Source organism: Dipodomys merriami, unplaced genomic scaffold, assembly GCF_024711535.1.
Source record: "Dipodomys merriami isolate MVZ:Mamm:240054 unplaced genomic scaffold, mDipMer1.0.p SCAF_38, whole genome shotgun sequence".
Taxonomy (NCBI): Eukaryota; Metazoa; Chordata; class Mammalia; order Rodentia; family Heteromyidae; genus Dipodomys; species Dipodomys merriami.
Window position 1 is genome coordinate 4,380,309 of NW_027205381.1, and position 24,115 is coordinate 4,404,423.

A 24,115-nucleotide genomic window follows, 5' to 3' on the forward strand; every position below is an offset into this window, starting at 1 on the left:
CATAATACAATGTAACAGGTGTGGGTGGCTCCTGCCTGTAAATCTAGCTACTCAGGAGGGTGAGATCTGAGAATCAAGGTTTGAAGCTAGCTTTAGACAAAGAGTCTATGAAACTCTGGACTCTGATCTCCAAATTAACTAGTAAAAAGCTGTTGGTATGGCTCAAGTAGTAAAGCACTAGCTTTAAATGAAGAACCAAGTAGGAGCTTGAGGCCCTGAGTTCAAGCCCCAGCACTAGCACACACACAAAGAAGTACAATGAAAATCCTACATAATTAGTAAATGTTAATAATTTGCACTAAAAATACAGATATTTTATCTAATTAATAAAAAGACAACTCAAATATGAAGAAACTTTTGAGCAATGACTTCACAACTGCCTGCCTGGGGATAATAGGCAAAGCCTATGAAAAAAAAACACTGCACATCATTATTCACCAGGGAAATGCAAATTAGCACTACACTGAAATATCACTAAAAAATGAGCAGAATGAATAAAGTTAAAAAGCCTGCTAAAACCTCATGTTGACAAGTACATGGGACAAATTAGAACTATCATAAATTGCTGATGGTTACATAAAATTTTATCACTACTTTGGAAAAAATGTTGACAAAATCATACACTGTTAACCTTTATAGAAACTCTGCTTTATCACTCAACAATTCTCCTTTTGCACATTTAGTTGAAAGAATTGATAGGCTATGTCTGCAAATGAATTTTCTAAGAATGTGCATGAAAACATAATACCTCAAATCTAGAAACAGCCCAGTTGTCTACCAACAAAAGAATGGATCAGATAATTATCTTAGTTTCACAAAATGGAATACTTATCATTAATGAAAGACAGAACTCATAAGAACACAAGTAAATTTCAAAGACAGTTCACTGAGTTAAAGAAACCATGCCCAGACCACATACGGTATAATCCTATTCCCCAGAAGTTTAAGAGAATACAAATTTATGGATACCATATATGGCTTTGGTTTTCTATGTCAGGTAAGGGCTTCCAGCTGATGGAAATATCCCATACCTTAATAGTAATGCGTTAGTTTATTTGCTGATAATTCTATATTTTGTTGCATTATTTTAAAGTATTTTAATTTTTGCTTTCTTTGTTGGTCCTGATCAATATACTCAGCCACCAAATGCCAAGGACAGAGTTTCTTACTTATTTTTACTCAATGTTTGAATGAAGAATTGAATGACTGTCTATAATGTGAAAGTGGGAGAGCAAACCAAAGCAGGTTTATAAATCACAGCAACTACAAGCTACACCATCTTTTTTTCACAAATCCTCACTACTCCTCCTGCATGAGACTTTACAAGTCAAACAAGTATTTGTAATTCAACCCAAAATTCATGATCAACAAATTTTCAGTCATTTAAGTTGGAAAAAATCTAAATGGCAGCTATACAAGATACACAATTATTAATACTAATAATTTATGCATGCAAATTGCCAGACTCAATAGTGAGTTTTTCCTAAACTGACCAATTTACTCAGCATGTATATTAAAAAGAAAGCATGTATTCTCAAAGCATCTACTCTCGCCTGGATACTAATAATAAAAGTGAGAATATTCAGATATATGGAAACTTGGAAGTTTAAAAAAATGACACACTTATTGCAGAGAAAAAAATAAGCAAACAAATACAAAAATGGCTAATTGTGCTATAATAAAGGGAAATCAGAATAACCTGGAATCTTGCAATTTGTGTAGGTGGAAGTTTGAGGAGGTATCTTTTTAAAGTTAGGGACCTTTCACTTCGATTTTATGCAGGTCCTTGACTTGTAGCATAGAGAAAGGATTTTCTGACCAGTCATAAAATGCAGTAAAAAGCTGACTTTATTAGAGAATCTCAGCAGAGAAAAAGACTGTCTAACACCCACATGTTAGAAGGCACAACTGACAGAAGGCACACAAGTGCTTGAACAAAGGGGCATTTATGATTAAAAAAACAGTTGGGTGGGGATTTGACTCACCTTAGAATAAGTACTTCCCTTTGCTCTGGATAACTGGTAACTTCTGATCATTTTGCTGTTGCAAGATTTTGGTGTCATCTAAGTGTGGAGACATTGAGTTGGGGTTATCTTACTTGACAAAGGTCTTGTGACATCCATGTCTGTTTCTAGTAACTTTTGTAGGGATTCTTTTGATTAAAAGAATGAGATCAGCACATTGGCTCATACCTGTAATCCAATTACTAGAGAGTAAAAGGATTGTAGTTTGAGACTAACTTTGTTGGGTATAATGCTGGATGCCGGCCATTCTAGCTACAAGGAAAAATAAATAGTATGTTCACAGCCTGGGGAAAACGTTAAAACACAACATAATTGAAATAACTAAAGCAAAATATCCCCCAAAATAATTAAAACAAAAAAGTGCCAAGGTATGGCTTAAGTAACAGTGTGTCCTGCAAGTGAGAAGCAAAATGAGTTCAAACCTTAATATCACCAAATAATAATAATAATTTTAAAAGGCAGGCATGTTTAAGTTCAGGGTACATAGTTCATCTGAGGAAAGATCACAGAAACTTTGTACATCTTACTTAATGGAGCAAATGAGGAGTGATAGATGGATTGTGTTGAGAAAAAGAATGTGCATACTTTATTTTTTTGCTTTTAAATTTTATTGTAAAGGTGATGTACAGAGGGGTTACAGTTAAATAAGCTAGGTAATGAGCATATTTCTTTTTTGTTTTTTGTCAGTCGTAGGGCTTGAACTCTGGATCTCCTGCCCTTTTTGAGATAGGGTCTTGCTTTTTGCCCAGGACTGATCTTCCTTTTCCTTTTTTTTTTTTTTGGGTCGGTCGTGGGGCTTGAACTCTGGGCTTGGGCACTGTCCTTGCTCTCTTCAGCTCAAGGCGAGCATTCTACCACTTGAGCCACAGCACCACTTCCAGTTTTCTAGTGGTCATTGGAGATAAGAGTTTCACGGAGTTTCTTGCCCAGGCTGGCTTTGAACCCTGTTCCTCAGATCTCAGCCTCCTGAGTAGCTAGGATTATAGGGGTGAGCTGCCGGCACTCAGCTGAGTATATTCTTTTTGAACAGTGTTACTAACTCCTTCATTTTTTCTCACTTTTCCCCTCCTGATTCCCCACTTCTCCCAAACCTCTGGAGAAGGTAGAAATCCATGGAATATCTTTCTGTCTCTCTCTGTCTCTGTCTCTGTCTGTCTCTGTCTGTCTCTGTCTCTCTGTCTCTGTCTCTGTCTCTATCTTTCTGTCTCTCTTCTCTCTGTCTCTCTCTGTCTCTCTCTGTCTCTCTCTCTGTCTCTGTCTCTCTCTCTCCAACCAGCATTATACTCAATGGTGAAAAGTTAAAACTATTTCCTTCAAAATCAGGAACAAGACAAGGATGTCCACTTTCTACTCTTCTTCAATATAGTATTGAGATTCCTAACTAGAGCAATAAGGCAAGACACAAACATAGAGGAGATCCAAATATGGAAAGGTGACATAAAACTCTCCCTCTTTGAAAATGACATGATCCCAAATTTAAATAACTCCCATAGATTCCTCTCTCAAGTTACTTGTACTGATCTGAAACCTTAGCGAAGTAACAGGATATAAAAGTAACCCATAAAATCAGTAGCTTTTCTATATGCCAACAGAGAGAACTCCTTTTGTAGTAGTCTCAAAAGAAAAGAAAGTACGTAGGAATTAAGTTAACCAAAGATGTGAGAGACTTCTATGATGAAAACTTTAAAATCTGAAAACAGAAAATAAAACCGACTTAAGGAAGTGGATAAAACTTCCATGCTCCTGGATTGGGAGAATTAATGTGAAAATGACAATACTGCCTAAAGAAATCTTCAAATTCAATGTGATACCCATCAAAATCTCCCCAGCATTCTTCAATCATATAGAAAAAAGCAATCCAAAAATTCATGTGGACTAATAAAGACCCCGAAAAGCAAATGTGTGTGTTTTCTTCATTTAGTGCAATTTTTAATCCTTCAGTTTGATTCTCAGGAAACTGTCCCTACATTTTCCATGTGGTGGCACATATGTTTGAGCAAATCCACCAGTCATCCCTACCCAGAGGCAAATCTTCCCATCACCTACCTCTTGTCCTCATTCCCCAGCCTCAGACATTTTCTCAGGTCATGTTCACTCCATGGAAAGTTCTTTTTCCTTTCTCCATCCTATATCCAGATACTTTCCTTTTTCAAAGGCTGAATCCATATTCCATCCAATACCTTGACTTGTCCCTCTTTTCTATACCCTTGTGGGTTTGCTTTCTCTATCTGTTTGATATGAGCTGGCCCATGCAATTACATGTTGGAGTTGATATAAGAGCAGAGACTCGTATTTAACACCTACTAACAATATGGACCAATGGTTGCCATGTTCAACATGTTAAAAAATCTGAGGTTATGACTAATGAATAATTACTAAGCACATGCTATGCTCAAAATATTGATAGTTTTTACTGCTGGATGATTGAGGTTAATTGATAGTTAAACATCTTTGATCAGTCTCCCAAATTGAGTCTAACACATTATCTCTCAACACGCCTGAAGACAGTGTAAAACCAGCAAAGGCCATAGCATGCAATTTCTCCATTCAACTGATATGGAAAATCTGTAAAATACGGATTTGAAAGAGTAATATCTGTTCCTGGATTTCTCTGGAACCACAATTTGGTAGGACACCAATTATGAGAGGAGAGTCAAGAGAAGGTAGCTTGAAGGGCAGCAATGATCATTTTATCCCACTGTCTACAAACAGAGAAATAGGCCTGGGTCCCTTTTCAAAAATGCTTCCCCTTTGTTATAAAGAGGAGATAGCCATAACATACAAGACTGTTGTGTCCAGGTCTGAAAACTCTGAATGCAGTATGATTTTTCATGCTTTCCCACTGTGATCTGAGCAATGGGCATACCATCTGAGAAAGGTGGAAAAACCTTGCCCAGAAGCTAGAAGGACGTGATCACCAGCCTCTTTTAAGGTCAGGGGCTCTAGACAAACTTCACATTATGAATCCAGTTGAACCAAATGGACATCTAGGCATTACTCACTACTAATGTACCCAAGGCACTCTCAATACACAACCAAATGTAAGAACTGCCTAGTACAGGGAAAGGATGCAGTTGGCGGGTTTCCGGCTCTTCTGCACCTGAATTAGCTACAAAGCTTTCCCAAGCTTCATGTAATTGTTAATATTATAAAATTAACCCAATGGGTGTCCATATATTTGTTCAAACATTATCTTGATTGTGTCTGTTTCAGGGTGAGATTAGCATTTGAATCAATAGGCTAAGCACAGCAGATTGCTCCCTTTTGTGAAGTGGATCTCATTAAATCTCTTGCAGCCCTGAACAAAACAAAAAAGATGACACCAAAGAAAAAGAAGTTTTTCCTGTCTACCCTTTAGCTGGGACATTACTATTTTCCTCTCTTTGGGCATAAACTGAAATATTGAACTTTCTTGGGTCACAAGACTGATGACATTAAGACTAGGACCTTACACTTTTAGCTCTCTTGGGTCTCGAGTACCAATGACCAGTAGGTGCTGGTACACCTCGTCGAATTTACATGACATTCTTTTGCCTATTCCTAATTTCTGCAAATTCATTACGTGATTTCTTCAGAAACTTAGTGGTCAGAGTTCCAGCCAGCCAGCCTCAGTGCAGCTACCTCCCTAAGAAGAAAGAGCTGGTAGCAAGCAGTTACTGACTACAGAGACAGGATGAAACCAAGCATCACTTGTTGGATAATCTTGGTCTCAATTGTAAGCCCATGTTCCTTATTCATGCGGCTAGTCTGTCATTTGAATTTTTTAAACCATGTATTTGACCTTAAAATACTGCAGTGACCATTGTTTATAGAGTCTCCTCTGTATTCATCTTATCCTCTCTGCATTTAAAATACTGAAAATGAGTTTTTGCAGAGGTAGGTGCTCGCCTGTTTATAACCATAAATCAATGGACATTTAAGAGAGATTTTTCTGAAACAATTGCTTTAGGTTATTTAAATATCATTTCTACTTGAAAAGATTGCTTTATATGAATCTGAAACCTCAGCAATAGCAAATAACTCAACCAGTCTAAGCAGCAAGTATGATGCAGTTATAATTATCTGAATATGTTAACATTTAGGGAACAGTCAGGTGCATTACTGGCCTTTAGAAAAATAAAATGCTTCATGTAGACATTAATTAATCAATAAAATTCTAATTGGATTCTATTAAGTATTGAAAACGACATTTCAACTTAAATATTCCATGTGCATTCCTGACCCATTCCCAAGTTGCAATAAAAGCCAATTAGAGTGATATTCAAATTATAATTATGGATGTTCCCACCACCCTCATCTATATTAATATTACAACAATTAAAGAGAACATGGTAAGGAATGAATCAAGCAAATTCTTCACAGATATTTCTGTCTTTATTTGCTGTAGTGAAGAGCTCAATTCTATACAAAGGTGACTGTCAAGATCATGAGCTCTGGTATTACAAAGCCTGAGTTGATTCATATCTATTCTCCTTTACTTGTGTCTGAGACCAGAGTCTCCATCCACCAAATAGATATAAGCCACTTTCGAGACTGTGCTGAAGATGGGAATGAGGTAGGTAACATATCTAGCAGAAGATTGGGCACAAGTCTGTCACATGCAGAAAGTGATTATCAATCCCAGCATACTGAGGTGGGCACTCAAAGAATCTTAAAATGAAACCTTGAACTTGTCAAGCCCCACCTTCCATTTTCAGTGCGAGAGCCATTTTTATTATGTCCTCCAATATTATCATCCATTTTCTACTTGGAAACCTTTATCATTTCAGAAATTACTTCCTCATGCATTGCCATGGTTTCATTGTTAGAATATGCAGAAATGACCTTCTCATTGACTTCCATTGGACCTAGTTTAACCACCAGTAATCACATAGGCTGTATTCCTAATCCCTTTACTGAAGAATTGTTACAAAGTATAGCCAATTAATTGTTTGATTGCATAGGTTTTCAGCTAAGCTGCTTGGGTTCAAGTCCTCACTGTGTGACCTCAGATTCATTAACCTGTCTGCTCTATAATTCTCATCACTAAAAGTTGATAATTCCTACCTCTTACACTTGCTAATATTAACAGTAATGGAATTCCATTCATTTAATTTTCATCCTATGTCCTCATTATTTCTATCCCTATTAAACATGTCTTTTAGGATACATCAGAATGCATTCTTCCTCCATTCTCTTCTGTTCATTTGTCTATCCTCTTTCCCTTGTACTCCCAGCTCAATGGATCTGGATTGAATGCAAAAAATAAAAAAATAAAAATAAATAAAAAATGAATGTCCATTTAAAATACAAACGTCTTAGTTAAACTGATTGTTTTTATGTCCAACTATATTTTGTGACAAAATCTCCTTTTTGGTAGCATGCCAATGAGCAAACAGGGACACCAAAATCCCATCCACAGGTCCTCTGTGGAAGGAATAGAGACAAGAGATGATTCAGATACCAGGTACTTAAAAGGGCTTTACAATAGTTACTCCAGTAGCAGTCATTGGTAAACAAAGAAAAGAATGGGGGAGGGGCCCAGGGGAACTAGGGCTGGGGAGGTGGCTCAGTGGTAGAGCGCTTGCCTTGCATGCATGAGGCCCTGGGTTCGATTCCTCAGCACCACATAAGCAAAAAGAAAAAAGCCGGAAGTGGGACTGTGGCTCAAGTGGTAGAGCGCTAGCCTTGAGCTGAAGAGCTGAGGGACAGCGCCCAGGCCCAGAGTTCAGGCCCTACGACCTGACCCACCCCCCACCAAAAAAAGAATGGGGACCTAGAGTGTCAGGAAAATACAATCTTGGCTTAAGAACTAGCTACTGTAAGATGTAACACTGGAAACCAGATTTAACAGGCATTACAAAAACACCTGATATGGAGGCATTGGAATGCTTGGACAAGAATGCTTAGCAGTCACATTTAAACTATGCTGATTCTCACTGGATATGGCAGGACCCAAGGTGCTGAAATTGGAACTGTCAGCTCACAATGTTAATCTCCACCTCACAGTACACAAAACTGTCAGAGCATTTTAGCCACCAGACAAGATATACACAATTCAACAGTGACCTTCTGAAAACAATTCCTGCATCCAATGGATGAGTTTTCCTCTAGAACCATCCTTCAAAAATTCCACATATGATCTAGCACTCAATGTCCCCAGGACCATGGTGTATTGAAACTCAGGAAGATTCTCAGAATGCATGAATCTGGGGTACCAAGCTTGTGATAACAAAGTGCTATTTGTGGCCCTGATACTGAGTTCATGACACTTCCAAAGGAAAGAAAGTAGGAATCAATCTACTTAGGTGATAGGTGTTTGCTTGAAAACATAACAGGAAGCTAGATACATGAGTGTCAAGCCCTCTGTGTAAGGTGACCTAAGGATACCTTTCCTCCAGCTGAGTAAGTCCTTTACTAGCACTTGGTAATACTTGAATTGCTGTGCTGTTGTAAAATTGTGTTGTCATCACCACAGCACAGAAACAGTGAGTATGAGGTGATCTTACTAACAAAAACCTATGTGATGAAGCCTGAGTTTAATTGCTAGGATAGAAAGGAGGAAAGGATGTGAAGGAATGGAAGGAAGAAAAGAAGGAAGGGAGGAATTGTGATATAATCAAATAGTGGAATGATGTGAAGTATTAAACAAAGGGATTACAGGTATTTTATATGAAAAGATACTGATTGCTTACTAAAAGGCAAATTATGAAATGTGGAATCAGGTTAAAATACATGTACAACTTTTGTTTTTCTGTAAAATGATACGGGCCACTTTAGTTTAAAAGTAGTAAATGAGTTTAAAACAATAAAAAAAAACATTTGCATGTAAAAAAAAAAACCTATGTGACATGGATGTTTGTTTCTTGTAACTTTTGTCATTCTTTTGTCACTCTTTACCGTTCAGGTACATTAGTCCTCTGGGGAAAGGTCAGAGAAACTAATTCTGTCATATATTATATTTGAAGAAATGTGTGCACTCTTTATTTACATGCTTAATTTTTCAGTCTTAACCTGTCTCTAATTGCATCTTATTTTCTAAAGCTGACAAATTTTAGGTTCCCAAACATAAGACTCTTCAATCTACAGAGGTGATGCGTTTGAAGATCTGCCAAGTCCTTTTTTTAGAAGATGTTTATCTGAGGCAGAGAAGCCCATTGCTAAGACATATTTATTCTTCTTCAACAAGGTTTCTTTATAGTCCAAGAATGAGTTTTATCATGTTTTTCTTGAAATATTTACCCAGAATTGTATTAATCTGGAGAAATATCATTAGTACAGGTTAAAAGCATGGTTGGCTGCTGCAGCATAATGGAAATAAGAGATTTCAAGTTAACTATTATTCCATGTTTATTCCTTGGAATTATGTTTTTAACATGCTATAGATTTTATCTTGCTTTTGTCCTCATGACTCTATGTGTGTAATTCAGCATGCTTGAGTTCAACAGGGAAAAATTTGAAGACATGTGACAAACTAATGGACAGTAAATTTGGGGTGGCCCTGTATCCTATGATAATTATCAAATAATGTCATGCAATTAGTCACCTATATATATAATCATTATTACTTCTATTACTACTTTTATCAGTTTTATACAATGATTCCTAGTCCTTAAGATTCTGTAGATAGAACTACTTTTCTCCTTGTTTCTAACTCAGCCTATTCGGGAAAAAGATTCTAAGATTGAAACTCAAACTATGTGACATGACCAACCTGCAGACCTAGAGTGTAATCCAAATTGTTTTCTTAGCATCACAAAGAAAATAAATAAAATACATAAATAAGGAAGGTCCTAAACCCAAACCGCTTGGCTCCAAATCCTACAGAGCTTTTCAGGACAGCTTTTGTAACATGACACTTCCAACACCAAAATTATTTTATTAAAATATCTGAAAATGTACCCAATAGAAGTTAAAGTTTTGATCATTTTGTCTTACAAATTTTCTGTATTTCAAAAGAATTCCAATTACAAAAGCCCCATGTATGCTTGCCTGATCTCATTTATATGAAACATCCAGAAATATCTGAGATATTTCAGGCAATGTATTTCAAAATATTTCAAAATATCAAAATTCATAGGGACAGAAAGAAGATTAGAGGTTGCCAGGGACAAAGAGGAGGCGTAGATAGTGATTGTGTAGTGTGTATAATATTTCCCGTCACTAGGCAAGGAGAATATTCTAGAAGTGGCTGGAAGTTTCATGTATGGTTATGTTTGATGTGTCTTTTACCAAAATAAAATATTTTCAAAGAAAATTCCATCCATGGAATGGTTGGGTTTTTTCCTTTGTTGGGGAGAGAGACTGGAGAGAAAACAGACCCTCCCTATATTCTGGCTCTCCCATTTCTATCTATATGGTCTTGAACTAGTTAGATCTTCCTGAATGTCATATCAACATAAGTTTGTTATAGGACATCCTGATGCAGGCCCAGCATACTCTGAGGAATCTGAGGTATAATAGGTGTCCAGCAGAAATAGGAGTGGCCACATAGTCATGGGTTCTCTAAGATGATACAATAAGTAAAAGGAAGATGATTTGAAGGGTGGTTTTATTATATTTCTGTTGTTCTTGTTGTTGTTTGGTTTTTAGTTTTTATTATATTTTTATTATCTTTAAGTGTACAAAGGAGTTACTATTCAAAAAATCAGTTTATAAGGACAGCGCGTCTTCATCATTATCATTCTCACAAAGGGTTGTTTTATTGTAAGAAAACTTGCTACAGATGAGCAACAGTTAGTCCCAGAAGTCTGGTTCTGGTGTAGTTATAGTAATGTACTACATATCTTTAGTCTTTTATTTCTCCCTGAGTGAGAATTCAGTGCAAATAATATTGTGACATTTAAATAAAATGAAACCAATGAGAGAAAACATTACCAAAAATATGGTTCTTCTGAGTCTAATACCAATACTACTGCCTTAAAAAATTAAATTATAGGATAAACAATGAAGGTGTCATGAAAAAATATGAAGTGTTAAAGTAACAGAGAAAATTGTACATTCTGGGGTCTGTGTATTTTACCAACACTTCTGTAGCAGAGTTTGAACTCAGAGTTATATGCTTGTGCCAAGCTTATTTGTTCAAGTTTAGTACTTGAGCCATACCTCCAGTCTCTGAATTTTGCTGGTTAATTGGAGAAGGTGTTCTCTGCCCAGGCTAGATTGAACCTTGGTCCTTCAGGTCCCAGCCTCCTGAGTATTTCAGATTACAAGCATGAGCCACCAGCGCATGGCCTATAAACAGTCCTTGCAATTTCTTATCTTGATTTGAAGACTGGGGCAAAAATCAGGTAAAAATATGGCAGGTGAAAATGCAGCTGATGTACTGATATCCATTAAGACATTTGCTACTACTGTGCTTCCTGTGTTGTCTGAAGACAGACTAATTATGTCACCACAACTCTGAAATGTGTACTGGCATCACCATTTCAGGAAAAGATGAAAGAACTAAGCCAATTAGAATTAAGTACCTTCTCTATAACTACACACATATTAAAATGTGAAGCCAGGACTATAAAATGAGGTGATTTGTCTCAGAGACCTTGTTTTTACCTACAATATGGCATCTACCTCTGCAATCTATTCATGTATATAAATTGGCTTCAATATTGGCTTCAAGGTTGTGTGTGTGTGTGTGTGTGTGTGTGTGTGTGTGTGTGTGTGTGTGTGTGTGTGTGTGTGTATTGTAAGTTTCCAAACAACACTTCTTGAAAGCCTTTGCTCTGGGAAGACATGTATATAGACTCTGGAAGGGAAGGCTAACTGTATCCAAGCTAAGGATACCAGTATTCTTTTCAGACATTGCCTATATTTTTACTTTAATTTTGTACATGTGGTGATAGGAAATATGTATATCAGGAACCATGCTCTAAAATGATACTCCACTAACTTTACATGTGGGAATGGCTGTATCAGTGTCCATAAAAATAGTAAAAATAACACTTTCAATATTACTTTCAAGAAGGTTCCAATATTCTTCCTCCAAGAGAGCTGCCATTTTATCCTTGCCTCTCTGGATCATCTGTGGGTCATGCAAAAACAAGTTTTTGAATGTAGCCACTGTTCAGCATTTTGAGTCTGAGGAACTCCCCAGATAACTCATTGTGAAATGGTAGAAATTCTCTGTGCCCACTGAACAGTGAGCTGAGCTCACCTTGCCATGGAATATCATCATTTAACAAGAACCTAACGATTTTACTGACAGTTGGTGAAAGGCTAAGGAAAAGACAAGAACTATTTGAAGCAACACCTGTGGAAAGTCCATGAATAAAAAGCAGAGAGGCTAGAGTTGGACCACACCTGGTGGCATATGCTGACGTTCCATTTTGAGGAACACCTTAAAATGTGTGTAATTGACCCTAATTTCCTGCTCTCAGTGAGTCTGAGAGAGACCAGGTGTTTTAAATAAATCATAAATATATTCATCTAGAAGAGAGAAAAGCATTTGACATACTAAATGTGTTAGTGTTAAGATAAAAAATAAAAAATAAAGTAAAATATAAGTTGTGTTTCCCCAACTGCCTTTTGGGGAAAACATAAAATGTCATCTTACCATATGTCATGTTAATATTATAAATGAAAAAGTGTGTATATGCTCTTAGCTTATTCTCAAAGTGTCTGACATTTGTGTACAACTTTGCAATAATTCTTAAATGTATCTTATAAACCAGGTGTTTCTCAATCATCAAGATATTTATTAAAAGCTAAGATTAGAGAACAATTCCTCCATAATCTCTGGGACAGTTTGGATTTGGTGTATTTTATAGATATCTGGAGAGTTGAGTTTCTGAACATGGGTAGAACAAGGTTTTGCAAATTCAGTGGTTGATAACTTCAGCTTATTACTTTTCTCTCCTGGAAATCTACTTCACTGGACTGAAGTTTATGTAGTGGAGCCTTCTGGAGGCTGTAGACGTGAATCTGGCTTTTGTAGCTTCTGGAGACTGCTTGTATATTCCATTTAACCACTCCTTCTTTCACCCTCACTTCCTGCTTTTTTATTTATTTATTTTTTACCATATTCCCAGTTCTTCACTGCTCTCTTGCTTTTGTCTTGTAAGGACATCTATGATTATGTAGGATCATCTGGATAATTCAGAATATCTTCACTTCAAGATCCTTCTTTTAATCACACTCCCAGTGCTACTAACCTTTGCCATATAAGGTAACACTTCCATGTTTAAAAGTTTAGCAAACAGACATCTTGGGGTCATTATTCAACCGGACAATATGTGTTTTTCATTCAGATAACTGAAGAGCACAGTTAAGAGTGTAGGCACAAATCTTTCAGTAGCACAGTATGTAAATGTATAAAAAATTATCAAGGACTGAGGAAGCTAGACAACAAACCACCCATGCAAGACATTCTGAGAAGCTATATAATTAGTCCAGTCATAGTTTTCTCATTAACGAACCCAAGTATGCAAAATAGCTCAATGAGAAATCAAGAATGAGGTGTGATTTTTAATGAGCATTCTGTTGACGATATAGGGAAATCCAGCAAGGATTTCTGACTGCCCCCCTCTTATATAGCAAGTAATACATATAGTAAGTAAAGGGGATTTAGTGGTACTCAGAGAGTCTGACAGGTATTTAACAACATAAAGCCTAATGTCCCTTTCCTTAGTAACAACACTGTAAAGGTGAATTTCAAAATAGGCCAAAGTCTATAGCCTATTTTGAGGGTCTCGCTGGAGGAATATCAATTCCAAATTTCAAACTCTACTACAAAGTCATAGTAATAAAAGCAGGTTGGTACTGGCACAAGAACAGACCTAGGGACCAATGGAATAAGCTAAAGACCCAGAAATGAACCCACAGACCTATAGCCACCTAATCTTTGACAAGGGAGCTAAAGAAATTGAAAGGAAGAAAGACAGCCTCTTCAGTAAATGGTGCTGGAAAAATTGGCTAAACACTTGTAGAAAACTAAAGCTAGATCTATATATATCACCCTGCACGATAATAAAGTCCAAATGGACCAAAGACCTTGAAATAAAAGCAGACACCCTAGCCTGGCCGGGACCTGGTCACCATAGCCACAGTGCCTTGGGGCAAGGGGCAAAAGGTGGCCTCAGGCAGCCTGCGCGGAGATGTCGAGAAGCTCGAAAGCGGTACTGGGTCTCTCGGAGCTCCTGACGGTGGCCACGGTGGACAGCGTGCATCTGAAGCAGCAGCAGGACTGGCAGTGCTTTGTTTCAGAAAACATCTGTCCTTTACTAATGAGTGATTGACCATCGACTCTGTCAGTCGTATTTTCTTATTCAAGTTGGCATGCCAGGCACTGCACTGGGAGAATGCTACAAAGAGGCTTCGTGATGGACTAATCAGAGACATTGAGAGGCAAAATCGGAAAAAATACAATATTCGTCTTTTGGGAGAACATAGTATTTTGACTGAAGAACTTGAAGCAGAAAGAGAAGCTATCCTTGGAAAAAAGGATCTCAAAAAACATGACTTGAAATGGATGTAAAATACTGGGACATACAGTGCTGAATTGTGCATGTTGTATTATAGAGATATAGAGAATAGCTTAGTGGGGGGTTTTGTTTGTTTTTGTGGGGGGGGTTGTTTTGTTTTTTGTCCAGTTGTGGGGCCTGAACTCCGGGCCTGGTCTCTGTCCCTGAGCTCTTCAGCTCAAGGCTGAGGAATTGAACCCAGGACCACATGCATGCAAGGCAAGCACTCTACCACTGAGCCACCTTCCCAGCCCTGGCATAGTGTTTTGTTTTGTTTTTTTAACAACTGTTTTTTTGGTTACTGTCCTTCTAAATTTTGATCAAATAAAAAGGGCAGTGTAGCCTATATTCTAATTTGCTTCTTTAAGCACTTGTTGTATCTGAATAAAGAATTCGGGGCAGATGCTTTTCTGAAGACTTTCTGTCTGTAGGATTTGGATAACAGCCAACTCAGTGTCTTGAGTTCAGGGTTATTATTTAAAAGTACTTCTGAACCTGTGAGAAGGAAAGGATGTATACTAATATCCACCTGAGTAGTTTGATACGTCGATACGATGATGAGGCCACAAGAACATCCACCTCGGAAGGGCTGGAGGAGAGAGAGGTGGAAGGAGAGACTCTCCTGATTGTAGAATTGGAGGATTCCTGATTGTAGAATCAAGCGTCAGTGGAGTTATCTCATGACCAGAGTGGAGATTCCCTCAACAGTGATGAAGGAGATGTGTCGTGGATGGAGGAGCAGCTGCCCTACTTCTGTGACAAGTGCCAAATGGATACCAGCTAGTAAGGAGCTTCTCTAGTCCTTTAATTTATCAGTTCCTCTTTGAAATTTTGTGTTGCCAGACTGTGGAAGAAATACAAATGTAAAGTAGACCTAAATAAAAGGATAATTATTGTATTTATTATTATTTAAGTTGATCAAATACAAATTTATATAACATACAGACATTTGTACTAATAAAAATTATTAACTTCCAAAAAATAAAAATAAAATAAAAGCAGACACCCTGAAAACATTACAGGAAGGAATAGTAGAAACTCTAGGTCTCCTTGACACAGGCCAAAATTTTCTTAATAGAAACCCAGAAACACAACAAATCAAAGAAATGTAGGACAAATGGGATTGCATGAAACTGCAGAGCTTCTGCATGGCAAAGGACATACCTAGCAAGATCAATAGAAAGCCCACAGATTGGGAGAAGATCTTCACTATCCGTACAATGGACAAGGATCTCATATCTAAAGTGATCCTGTTTCCTAAAATCTACTTTTTTTTGTTTTTCAATCAATCTCCTTTTTCAAACATCTGATTCTGTAAATTTATTGTTCATAACAGGTAATATTTGTTTTCTTAGAAGTAAGAATATGAGCCAGTGGCTTATGCTTCTAATCTTAAGCTTCTCAGAAAGCTGAGACCTTCTGTATCAAGGTGCAATGCCAGCCATAGAAGCAAAGCCTGACTAGACTCCATTTCCAATTAATTAAAAAAAGCCTGACTAGAAGTGTGACTCAAGTGGTAAAGTACCATCTGTGAGAAAGAAAGCTACCAAGAGAGCAAGGCATTAAATTTAAACCTGTGGTGAGGGGCCAAGAAAGGAACAGGGAAGGGGAAAACAGTAGTATGCTGGTGTCACTTAAATATTCAGAAAGAAAATAGCTTCTTTCCAGGTATGGTGGTACCTGTCTATAATCCAATCACAGACTTGAGTTTCAAGCAATTTGGGGCTTTATAACAAGATCTTATCACATTTAAAGACATAAATAAAAAATTAGAAACAGAAAGAAAGGAAAAAGAAATGGCTTGGTAGGTTTTACAGTTTTCTACCATCCCTATCCAGCTGTAGATATGTGAAGCTAAGGAAACAAGTTATACTCTTCAAAAACTACTACCTTTCAATGATGGGACAGAGTAACACTGCAGACACTCCAGGGTGAAGTTGAAGGCAAATAACAGCTCACAAGATAAAGTAGTTATGTTAGTCAGCTTTCCATTAGTGTGACAAAATACATGATCTGATCAATCAGCTCTAAAAGAAGAAAGGAATATTGTAGTTCACAGTGGTCTATGGTCTGTGATCACTAGCTCCTGTTGTTTTGGATCTGAGGTGGCCAGTACATCATCATAGTTCTCCACATGTCAGTGCCAGTTTATTCATCCTCATTGTGGCTAGGAACAAAAGAATGGGAGGAGTCTCAATATCCTCTTTAAAGGTCTGGCTCACAGTGACCTCCAAGGAGCTTTAGTTAAGCCCCTCCTCACCTGCCAGTATTACTATAGGCTTGAGGCTGGATTTTATATCTCAGCTCAGCATCAGATTTTTAATCCAAGCAGATAAAAAGTAAATGCTTAATCAGATTTCAAGCCTAGAGTAATTCTTTGTGAATGGTAGCACACTGTTTGCAACTGAATAATTTTATCAGCTTATGTGCTACCGCTGTGGTGAGTTCTATTCATAAACATTTTTCAACAGCAGTAAACTATCAGAAGGTAGAGGAAAAAGCAAAGAAGGAGGTCAAGATCCCTTAGGTTTTATCTCTTCCCCTACTTCTCAGTTTTTGTAGTAAGAGTATTTAAAATGTACTTATTTAACAATCTTGAAATCTCAGATTATCAATTCTAGTCATGTATTACATGAATACATTTCTAATATCAAATTAAAAATGGATCTCTAAAGTTATTTCAAAATACCATACCATGTCTTTTGAGGAACTTCTATGCTGCTTTCCAGAGTGACTGAACAAGTTTATATTCCCACCAATGTACTAGCATTTCTTTTTGGCCACATCCCAACCAGCATCTGTTATTAGTTTTCTTGATAATGGCCATTCTAACTGGGATGAGGTAGAATCTCAATGTTGCTTTGCTTGAATTTCTTTTATGGCCAGAGATGTTGAACATTTCTTCATGTGTCTATTGGCCATCCCAATTTCTTCTTTGAAGAAGTCTCTTTTTAAGTCTTTGGCCCACTTATTAATACGGTGGTTGTTTATTTGAGGATATTTTTAGCTCTAAGTATATTTTAGATATGAGGCCCTTGTCTGATGCATAGCAACTAAAGATCGTCAACCATTCTATGAGCTTTCTATTTATCTTGCTATGTCCTTTACTATGCAGAAACTCTGCAATTTGATGCCATACAATTTATTCAGCCTTTCTTTGATTTGTTGTGTTTCTGGATCTTTACATAGGAAGTACTAGAGCCAGAGGGCTCTAGTATTCTTGTAATATTTCAGTATATCTGCTCTTATGTTGAGTTCTTTGATCCATATGGAATTGATTCTAGTTCAAGGTGATATATAAGGACCTAGCTTCAGTTTTCTGCACATATATACCCAATTCTGAAAGCTCCATTTGTTGAAGAGGCTGTCTTTCTTCCATCCTGTGTTTTTTGGCTCCTTTATCAAAGATAAGATGGCTATAGGTCTGTGGGTTGATTTCTGGGTCTTCGATTCTATTCCATTGGTCTGCAGGCCTATTCTTGTGCTGGTGCCAAGCTGCTTTTATTACTATGGCTTTGTAATACAGTTTGAAGTTTGGTATTGATATTCCTCCAACACTCTTCTTCCTGCTAAGGATTGTTTCTGCTAAACAGAGAGCTTCCCTATGACCCAGAAATCCTATTCTGGGGCATATACCCAAATGACCATAAACCAGCCCACACTAAAGCCACTGGCACAACCATGTTCAATGCAGCATTCTTTACCATAGCCAAGATATGGAATCAACCCAGATGCCCCTCAGTGGATGAATGAATCAAGAAAATGGGATAAGTATACATAATGGAATTCTATGCTTCCATCAGAAAGAATGACATTGCCCCATTGATAAAGAAATAGAAAGAGCTGGAAAAAACTATATTAAGCAAAGTAAGCCAGACCCTAAGAAATGTAGGCTTCATGGTTTCCTTCACTTGTAATAACTAGAATATGTCTATAAATCTACACGTTAATCCAGTGGATAGTAAAAGACAAATAATTGCACTTGGACATGATTAATAAACAGCACTGTAAGCATTTGCAGTGAGAACCAAGGAAGATACTCTTAGGAGGAGATCACAGTGGCTCAATAGCTTTGTGCTTATGACCATATAAAATGATGCTTACTGAAATGAACTTCAAGAAATGGAAACAAGAGTTGTGTGTGTGTGTGTGTGTGTGTGTGTGTGTGTGTTTGCAGTTATTTCTTTTCCTTTCTTTTTTCCTTTGGTTTATTTACTGTTGTCATTGTTTTTTATTTCTGATTTCTTTACCCTTTGTTTTATATATAAGTTCATCTGATTTGGGGAAGGGAAGAGGAATCACAGAAATAACAGGACAAAGAAAGGGTGAACCAATACAACAGTGATACTCACTAGACACTGTGTTGAAATGAACTCTAACTGACTTATGTAACTGCAACCCCTCGAAACATCACCTTTTAATGGAATTTAAATTTAAATTTCTAAAACTCATACCATGTCATAAATTTACACCTTTTATGTCTATTAAAAATAAAATAAGAACTCATATCCTGAATTTAAATAGAAATCTACAATTGCCAGAGCTGGTGGTTCACACCTATTCCTAGCTACTCAAGGGAATGAGATCCAGAGGGTCATTATTCAAAGGTATCCTGGGCAGGTATACCCACTAGCTTCTACCTCCAAACAGCAAAAACATTAAGTAGAAGTATGACTCAAATGGTAGAATGCTAAATTTGGAAGCAAGCTAGGCAAGCAAGAGGCCCTCAGAGGCCCTAAGTTGAAATACTGGTGGGGTCAAAAACAACAAACAAGAAGCACACAGTCTCTGGAATTAAGTTGATCCATCCATTTTATTGCTGAGCTCTGCCTCTTGTGGGCTGTATGACCTTGGAGAACTGTGTAGCTTCTCTGATACTCAGTGTCCTCATGTAAAACAAGAATGTTATTACTAATCTACTAGTATTGTTACTAATATTATCTAAAAGTGTTTTTTATTATTTTTAGATCAGACAAGTGCTAGCACAGAGCCTGGGATGAGATCGGGGCTCAGGGCATGGCTGTTGAGTTATTGGCAGTTTTTCCTTTTGTTGTTCTCTTTTGCTTTTATCTCTGTTATTGTGATTTCATGTAATAGCTTCCATCTTCCAACAACTAAGGAGACTTTAAAAATGGGAAACCTTGTAAAAATGTGATATTTTAGTTCCACATTAGGGATTTTAGATTTTGCTGGCATAGATCTAGCCTGAGTGTTAGTAGTTTTAAGTCCTCTAATTGATTTTCTCTCCACCCCCTCTTTTTCTATTCTAGGCCTGTGCAGTATCCCCCAGCTTTTCTGCTCAAGGCTCTTGATCCATAGCTTCACTTCTAGCTTTTTGGTGGTTAACTGAAGATAAGAGTCCCATGAACTGTCCAGTCTGAACTGGCTTCCAATGATGATCCTCAGATCTCAGCCTCCTAAGTAGCTAGGATTACAGACATCAGCTACCTGTTTATCTGAGTGATGTTTGCATGCAATTATCATTGAGAGGTAATCACCACCACATCAGCCATTGCAAAGTCTTCCCCTTGGAGCCAACTTCAGAGTAGGCTGATCCGTGGAGCAGCCTTCCCTAGAATACTCCTCCTACATGTCTCCTTAGAGCCCTAACATATGGTGCTGGAAACAGTAAACCTGTTCAGTGAGGCATGGCAAGCTCCTTGGAGTCACATGTCAGCTTTATTGTGTCTGTGTGGAAGGACATCCTCACATACCATCAAGATACAAATGCAGAAAGCAGAGGCCATACTAACTGAACTGAGACTGGGGAACAAAATAAAGGCAGAAGAGAGGGAGTGTAGAGAGAGAAAATATTAGTGATTTGTGAAAGTTGATGTACCCAGGAGATATCCCAAAGACACTCATCTGAAGGAAGGGTAGAAAACAGGCTGTAGCGCAAACATTCAGAATGAAAGTGTCAAGAACCCACTGTGCTTATGCAAACAATATACTTGCACTGTATGCATTGTGCTTCTTACAGGAGCTTCATTTTCCTCTTTTGTCTGTCTTCTAGAAGCCAGCATTGCTTCTGTTATTAGGGGATAGAAGAGTTCTATGAAAGGGGTAAAATTTCAATGAAAGCAACATCATTAATTATGTTACTTAATCATTTAGGTGTGTTTAATTAAGTGGTTTAGTTATTATGAAAGGCTAAGCACTCTGCTAGGGATCTAAGTTGACTGAAGGCATTCAGTCTTCAGGGTTTATACCTGGAGTAAACAGCTGCCCTGACTTCCTTCTGTGACTGAATTCAGTGAATTGGAGCTGATGGTGGAGAAACTAGCCAAGAGTCAGGGAACCTGTCCTAGTCCTGGGATTAGTGACTTTCCCAACTGCATTGTTTGGAAGAAGTTGCCTCTTTCTGATTACCAGTCCTCTATTAGAGACAATTTGTAAGTCAAATTAGATCTTTTCTTTTTGCACTGACATTTCCATTGTGTTTGAACATTTAGAAAAAAGATATAAAGGAGAGCATTTATATTGTTGAAGGATTCCCAGGCATTAGCAATCTCTAGCCTTGGTTTGGTTCAATGTATTGATGTGCCTGTCTCTGTCTCATCTTGAAGTATAATATACAAATTATCATGCATGATGCACTTCAAGACAGGTCTCCCTAAAGTTGGCTGAACCCAGGGTCCATGAGAAGGCTTCATTTGTTGGATCGCAGCAGAGCCGAAGAACAGCCTAAATAGCCCAAGTCTAGCTCTTCACATGTTCTGTGTCTCGATCACTTGCTATTGGTATAATCATCCATGGACCTACTTCCTGGGATTACTTTAGTTCTTAGGATTAGAATAGCAATATTCATGTAACTTGCCAAGAACAACCTGTCCAGTTTTCTTCTTAATATCAGAAGACAAGATCATTCATGTCTCATCTTTAAGAAATGAAAACATTCAAGGCAGAGTACAAAATCTGTATTAGTCAGCAAAGTAGGGTAATAGCATGAGATAGACAAACAGACAGGAGAGCCCAGAAGTAAATCCTTGCATAATACTGAAGAGAGAGTTCATTCAGTAATGAAAGACAGTCTGTTGAACAATTGTGCTGGACAAAAGTTAAAGCTAAACCTTTCACTTATCCCATATGCAAAGATTAGCTGGGAAGGAATTGAAGACTTTGGGAAGGAATTGAAGACCTAAATCTAAGTATTTAAACTATAAAAACCCTTATAATAAAACATGTGGGAAAAGCGTATAGCTTTAGAGTTGACCACTATTTCTTGGTTAGGACATTGAAAGTACATACAATTGTGAAACTGAGGCAGACTAAACCATAACAATTAAAAATGTTGTGCATCCAAGGACACTATCAAGAGTGAAATGAGGGCTCCTAGACAAGTTTGCAAATCATATGTCTGATAAGGGATGATATTCTGAATATAAAAAGAGCAATGATTCAAGCCGGGAGCTGGTGGCTCACACCTATAATCCTAGCTACTCAGGACGCTGAGATCTGAGGATAGCAGTTCAAAGCCAGCCCGGGCAGTTAAGTCTGTGAGACTCTTATCTCCAAGAAACCACTAGAAAACCGGAAGTGGCCCTGTGGCTCAAGTGGTAGCACTCACCTTGAGCTGAAGAGCTGAGGGACAGCACCCAAGACCAGAATTCAAGCCCCACCACCAACAAACAAAAAACAAACAAACAAAAAAGCAATGATTTAATAACAAGAAATATAGGATTTAACACTTAGACAGTATACTATATATTTATGATAGTTTAAAAATTCTGTTTCTTATATATAAAGGTTAAGCTTCAGGATGAACTTTCCTTTCTTATCTTCTAATGCTTCTCACATCTACTCTCAGTGCATAATCAACAGCTAATTAACAGATAATTGTTTGCTTTATGGGTAAAATTTTACATTCATATTTTTCAATGGACACTTGGTTTTCTGCCCTAAAAACTCATACCCAGCTGGGTGCCAGTGGCTCACGCCTAGCTACTCTGAAGGCTGAGATCTGATGATAATGGTTCAAAGCCAGCCGAGCAGTTGTTCTAGTCATAGAGCTCTAGACTTGAGCTGAAGAGCACAGGGACAGTGCCCAGACCCAGAGTTTAAGACCCACAACTGACAAAAAAATAAATTCTCCCCCAAGAAAGTCCTCTTTGCCAGTATGGACCACAGGAAATGCAGCTCACATTGCAAGGCAGCTCTGACACACACACACACACACACACACACACACACACATACACACACACACACACACACACACATTTTGTTTCTAAAGGAGGCCTGGTCTCCAGTAAGCAACTCTACCAGGTGGCAAGGATGTTGGTAGAGATCATAAAAGACCGAGTGTCCAGTGCAAGATGAGAAAACAACAGAAAAACATTCAAGCAAAAACACACATGCAAAAGCATGGTGATCCACACACATTCACTACAGTGGCCCTTACCTACATATTCACTTTCAATGTCTTCTGTTACTAATAATTGAACATGGTCTAAAAATAGTAAATAGAAAATTCCAGAAATAAACAAGTCATAAGTTTTAAGTGGGATGCTCTTCTGAGTGGCAAAATGAAATTATCAAGTTGTCCTGAGATTTTCCTAAAATGTGACTAACCTGTACAGTCTTCACACTGTGTATGCTTCCTGCCCAGTGACCCAGCTGTTATCATACCACTGGACTTGAACTTAGGTATCCCTTATTTTATCTAATAATAGCTCCAACATACAAGAGGAGTGGTGCTGGCACTTCTGTTATGCCAGAGAGACAAGAGTGCTTCCTGTAACTGAAAACTTATCAGAGGTTATAGGTATAGAAGGTAGGTAAAGAAACTAAGCATGTTTGTGATATGGTATAATGCCATCAGTGACTCCACTTGTCCACTGAGGGTAATGGTGAGGGCAGCTACTATTCTGTTGAAATGCAAACAGAGATGGAGTCAGAAGGCAGTAAATCAGGCAGGATGAAACTGGGGATAGCTGTTGGTAGGAGCCAAATACAGAGAGGCTTGTGAGCCATACCAAAGAAGCTGAGCTTAGATAAAGCTAAAGAGAACAAGTAAGGTCAATGGTTCATTCAGGACAATATCACTTTGGGTAGATAGAAGGAAGGAGACTTCAGCAGGAGGTTTAGACTTCAGGTTTAGAAACAATGAGTACTGAGGTCAGAAGTGACATGGGGTTAAGTCAAAGGCCATGGAAGCCTGTAAGCATATCATGAACCTTGAGAAGTGCAGTCCTCTGGTCCCAGTTGATGTCTGTGGGGAATCACAGCCTTAACTTCATCATCTTGTGCAGAAGGGGAAGACTGTGTGAGTGTTGGAGTGGACTGGTGGGGAAAAAGGTGGGTGGGTTGGGGAGGGGGGGAGGGAAGGAGGAGTAGACCAGTGCTCTCAGGCAGAGATAGATGGCCCTCCTCTGGCTTCTCCCAGGAGTTCACCTATATAAATCTTTACTCAGAAGCAGCCCTACACTGCCCCCATCTGACCTGTAAATCTGATAAATCTGACATAAGATAATGAAGATAGACTAGCATTGCTACTTGATTTCTGACTCCTTACCTGCAATGTAGGTTTTTTGTTTTGTTTTCCTAAGAAATCTTTATTTCCCTAGGATTTCGGTCAACAACAATGTGAAGAAATCTGCTTCCAGACTTCCAGTGATCACAACACACTGGGGAACACACTCTGACCCAGCTGTG